Raw genomic sequence first — 5840 nt, 5'->3', positions numbered from 1 at the left:
AAAAACTCAAAGTAATAAAAAGAGATGATTATGTCAATTAGACCAATAAAAAGGTAAATGGGTCGCTAGTTGCTCGATGTAAAGATGTCAATAATGCTGATATAAAATTTGCTGTGTGGCTAACATTTCGGCGAAAAATAGAAAAAAGTAACCACTAACTTAATTCAGTTAATTTAAAGTAAATTCGGCGAATAGTAACACGGATTAGTTAAATTGGTAATCCAAACCTTAGCTGAGCTTATATAAAGTCGCATTCGCCAATAATATTTTCAAGAATGACAATCGATGACGCGATGATAACTGAAGAAACTAAACGTTTAATGGGGCGAACTTGTGCCCCAAGAAACAAAACAAAAAAAGGAAACAGGAGAAAACAGCAGAGCGTCGCGGGCGTCGATGTCGGCGAAACCGCAGGATCGAGCGCGGGGGCGAGACTGAGTCCGGCTGGCCACGCGGAGCCCCTTTAGTACACGCGTGGACTTCTGGAACAATCGGCGTGGAAGGTTCGGCGTGTAGCACATCCTAACCTCGAATCAGCCAACACGGTTCTAGAATTTACCATAAGATTACATTAGAATCAACAAAAATGCGTAGCCGCGGCCAGGAATCGAACCCTGGCTCACTGCACGAAAAGCACGCGCGATAACCGTTAGGCCACGAGCGCGCTGCCTACTTACTCGGCTGCGCTCGTGGCATTATTCCCCCCTTTAAAAAAGTGCATCGTCCCCATGCAGCACAAAGCGAAAACAAAAATACACAACAAAAGGATAGCCGAGTCGTGAGCCACAATTAACGGTTAACAGTTCACAGTTCACTCTTTGACTAGAGTCCAAAGTTCTGTCGTTCGTAATACGGCTTGAGCTGGACGACGTGCACCACGCGCCCATCTGCAAGGCTGGCGCCTTGCAGATGGGCGCGTTCCGTCTGGTAGAACTTCGTAGTTCAGATCGCCGAGTCGTCGGATGATTTTGTAGGGTCCGAACTAGCGTTTGAGAAGCGTCTCGCTGAGACCGCGGCGTCGTATCGGTGTCCACACCCATACCGGGTGTCCGGGTTTGAAATGGACGTCCCTGCGACGAAGGTTATACGGGCGTGCGTCAGCTCGCTTTTGCTCTTGAATCTTGATTCTTGCCAGTTGACGAGCTTCCTCCGCGCGTTGAGAGATCAGTTGAGCGTCGTCGCTGCCATCTTCGGTTGGCACATGAGGCAGCATGGCGTCCAGCATCGTGGTAACCGTCCTCCAGTGTACTAGTTGGAACGGCGTCATTCCTGTGGTTTCTTGTACCACTGTGTTGTACGCAAATGTAACGCACGGCAAGGCGTCAGCAAGCCTGACATGTCGCATGAATGTTTTTTTCCTTGTACGCAGTTTTTGCTGCTGCTACTGCTGTCGCACCACAGTTCATCGCCAACGGAGGACACGCGCGGACACAATCAACTGGGGACCATCAGCCTACAGGACTACGCGGCAACTAAAGTGCTCGTCACCTAGATTACAGCATCACCTCGTCACCGAGTGCACAATGACAAGGACTACAGTCACGTGTTTGATCGGCAAATGAAAATCCTGGGAGGCATTTCAACGTCGGCCTTCGGGGCTATAAAGCCACAGCTGCACGGATCAACGATCAGTGGGCAAGGCGACAGCAAGCCTGACATGTCGCATAAATGTTTTTTTTTTTCTTGTACGCAGGTATGTGGAAATTTTGATGATTACTCGTACCGCTCAGATGACCGTTGTTTATTGCTGTCGCCTTGCCCAAGGCGCGTGAAACTGCTCCTTGTTGCCATTATTGATAGTCGCTGGAGAGCGTTCGTGCTTTTAAGGGGGGAGATGTTGAAGAAAATCCTGGCCCAGATAGAGATACAATGCGGGAAATACTGGAAAGTCAGGAAGAGATGGCGGCTAACATATCAACACTGGTACAGGGTCAGAAAAGCTTTGAAAAACGATTAGAGGCTTTTGGAGCGTCTACTTCCAAGATAAAGGATCTCAGTAAGGAGCTAAATGACACACAAGGAAAACTAGTGCACTTAGAAGCGACCGTAGTAAAGCTCGAGCCAAAGATCGATGACTTGGAAAATAGAAGTAGGAGAAATAACTTGGTAATCTACGGAGTAGAGGAGTCTGACGCAGAAACAGAGCAACATTTGGGGGAAAAAGTGGTGGAAGGCTTCTTGAAATCAAAAATGGGTCTTGAAGTTAAATCTCTCGAAAGAATTCACCGTCTCGGAAGGGTGGCTAGGGGTAAGCCGAGACCAGTAATCTTGCGCTTTGGAAACTGCAATGAAAGGCAAAATATTCTCAGAAATGCTAAAAAATTAAAAGGAACGCGCATATTAATTAGCAAGGACTTTTCGAAAAATGTTAGAATGATAAGGAAAAAACTGTGGGGCAGTGCAAAAGAAAACAGGCAAAGGGGAGAGAAGGTATGCTTAGCGTATGATAAATTGAAGATTAATGGAATGACTTACGCATGGGAAGTGGATACAAACCAGAGAGTTGAACTTTACTCAGCCAGAGAAGTACCTTCACCCAAGCATGATAATTGACAGGCATCTGATTTCCCACAGGCAAAACGTGTTCTATTTATAAACCTTAATGCAAGAAGAATCGTGAATAAAACCCTCGAGCTAGAAGATATTATAATAGAGCATGACCCCGATGTAGTAGCTATCATTGAAACCTGGTTAGACTCGTCTGTGACAGATGATACCATAATACCTCCCGGTTACGTGCTCTATCGAAAGGACAGAGAAAGTAGAGGAGGGGGCGCTGCTCTAGTAATCAATTCTTGTTTAAGTTCTTCAGAAATCGAAGAAGCTCCAGGCATAGAAAATGTATGGTGTAGCATCCAAATGGGAAAAAGTTAGTTAATTCTAGGAGTGCTGTATCGACCCCCGCAAATGCCATGTGGATATTTGCAAGAACTAAGTGAGTTCCTTTTTAAACTGAAAGTAAGTTCCAAGAAGTTTGTTTTAATAGGTGATTTCAATGTCGGTGGAATTGATTGGGTAACGTTAAGATCTGGGAACCATGAAGTATCATGTGCTGAGGAACTTTTAGATATAGTTTTCTCACATAATTTAACTCAAATTGTTAAGGGACATACCAGGATACAAGGGAAATCAGAGCTCTTTTGGATTTAATATTTATAATTGAGAGCCTTAGAAACCACGCATATGATTGCAAGATTAGCCCGGGAGTTTCGGACCACCGCACTGTACATTTTACGTTGTCCTTAAAGCCTATGCTCAGGAGAATTGAAATTACTTCGTATAAAAACTTTGAAAAAGCCAATCAGGTGTCAGTTATTGATCAACTTAGCCTGAACTATGATAACTTCGAGCACACAGCCGGCAACCCGTAAATAGAAGTGAATGACCTATGGCTCAATTTTAAGGAAATTATACTTGAATGCACTCGTAAGTTTGTCCCAGTGGAAATAAGAAAGAAAAACTTGAACAGTCCTTGCTTGCAAGGGACATAATCCACTACAAACGACGATTGTCAAGGTGTGGAGCAAGAGCACGCAAAAAACACGACGGTTTCCAGCAGGCAAAAATACAGTCACTGAGCGAAGAGCTGAAAGCAAAAATAAAAACTTCGAAAACGATTTTCTTAATGTAAAAATGAAAATCTTTTTGAGATATTCACCACAGAAGTTTTGGCGACAACTAAAACCAAGTAAAAAAGTAATTACCAGAGTGATAGTAGAAGAAGAAGTGATCGAGGACAAAACTGAAATTGCGAATTGCTTTAACCAATATTTTGTCAGTGTTTTTTCCGCTGATAATAACATTTTACCAACATTTTGCTTGTTTGAGAATGTGCCCCCAATCGAAGACGTGGAAGTCTCAGGGGAAGGAATTTTTTCACAGCTACTTCTTATCGATCCAAAAAAACCGCCGCACCGGATGACATTCATAATCAATATTTAAGGCGTTATAGCGAATGGTGTTCAAAATATCTCACGATCATTTTTAATAAATCGCTTTTAGGTGGGTCCGTTCCCTATGACTGGAAGCTGGCCAAAATAATACATATTCTTAAGACTGGAAATACCTGCAAGGTCACGAATTATAGACCCATATCATTAATATCTACTTGTAAAATACTTGAGCATGTTGTTTCGAAGCATAAAGGATGTTTTTAGATGCCTACTTTGTATTTGATGAAAAACAGCATGGCTTTCGAAAAGGCCTGTCTACCACAACTCAATTAACAGAATTAATTCACGATTTTTCTTCGACCCTTGACAGAAGAGGTCAAATTGATGTAATTTTTTTAGACTTTCAAAAAGCATTCGATAAGGTAAACCATAATAAATTACTTTTAAAGCTCAAGCATTTACTAAAAAACACGAAAGTTATGCGATGGATAGAAATGTTTTTGTTTTGTAGTAGGCAATTTGTGAGCATTGATGGTCACGCTTCCATGCCTCGCGGGGTCGACTCGGGAGTCCCCCAAGGTTCTGTAATTGGGCCCCTGCTATTTTTGGTTTTTATCAATGACGTTCTTCGCGATATTGCAGTAAAGGCATGACGTTTTGCTGAGGATTGTATATTGTATACATACATAAACGATGATTCTGACCATGCTGAACTAAACGACTGTTTGCAGAAAATTAGCACATTGTGCGAGATCTGGCAAATGTCTTTAAATACTGACAAAACAGTTTGCATGTCAATAAAACATAGGAGAGTTTTTTCTTTGTATAACCACTAATTGAAGAGTGAACCATTGTCTAGGGTAGATGAATTTATGTATTTAGGAGTAACAATAACCAGTGATTTAAGTTGGAACAAACACGTCAGTAAAATAATAAAAAAAGCCACAGCTAAACTCCTTGATCACTAAGACGGTCATTAAAATTGGCAACCACTGAAACTAAATTGCTATCTAATAAAATGCTAATAAGACCTAGATTGGAGTATGCTAGTGAAGTTTGGGATCCTCACGCAACAGGTTTAATATTGAAATTAGAAAAAGTTCAAAGAATGGCACTGCGTTTCATTTTTTCGAAGTACAGAAAACTGGATTCCCCAACTGAGCTCTATTCTAAGGCAAGCATTTCCTTATTAGAAGAGAGGAGAAAAAACAAGCGTTTAAAAATGCTTTTTATAATTTTAGATGGCACACTGCAGATTGATAAAAATAGATTCATCAAATATCATCTATCTAGAATCACACGTAATAAGCATACTAGGACAATCGAAAAGTACTGATTCCACAAAGAATGTTTCAAGAATTCGTATTTCCCTCGGACGATAAGGGAATGAAATACACTTCCTAAAAGCGTTGTTAAATCCAAAACGGTCTTGGATTTTTTAAAGTGTCTCCCATGTAACTAATAGACCTCCTGTTATCATTTTTGCTGTACCTTCTGCTTTTAATATGAGTATTAGGTGTCGTATAGTCCTTCATTTTTTGTCATTGTGTTCTCATCTGTATTACATTGTCTACTGTTTTTTGTACTCACTCCTATCATAGTCCCCACTGGGGGACTGATAGCATTATGAAATAAATAAATAAATAAAACACCTCGTCCCACGCCTTGTGCTCTACGTCGACGTACATGGAGATCATGTCGGCGATGGTCTTGTTGAGCCGCACTGTTAGCCCGTTGGTCTGCGGGTGATAAGCGGTGGTTCGACGATGGCTGGTGGGACTGAGCGGAAGCACCTCTTGAGTCAGCTGTGCCAGGAAGGATGACCCTCAATCTGGGATCAGCACTTCAGGTGCGCCGTGTCGAAGGAGAATGGACTCGACGAAAAACTTGGTGACTTCCACCGCTGTTCCCGATGAAAGGGCTTTCGTCTCGGCATATCGTATCAGA

The 5840-nt window shown here is 42.1% G+C and overlaps 1 pseudogene; it reads left to right on the top strand.

Moving 5' to 3' along the window:
• The first annotated feature begins 1336 nt into the window (after nucleotides 1-1336).
• LOC121833291 lies at nucleotides 1337-2566 on the top strand (annotated as a pseudogene).
• The last annotated feature ends 3274 nt before the right edge of the window (nucleotides 2567-5840 follow it).

This window comes from Ixodes scapularis, unplaced genomic scaffold (genome assembly GCF_016920785.2).
Source record: "Ixodes scapularis isolate PalLabHiFi unplaced genomic scaffold, ASM1692078v2 PGA_scaffold0__279_contigs__length_252992795, whole genome shotgun sequence".
NCBI lineage: Eukaryota > Metazoa > Arthropoda > Arachnida > Ixodida > Ixodidae > Ixodes > Ixodes scapularis.
This window is presented reverse-complemented; position numbering and strand designations above follow the sequence as displayed.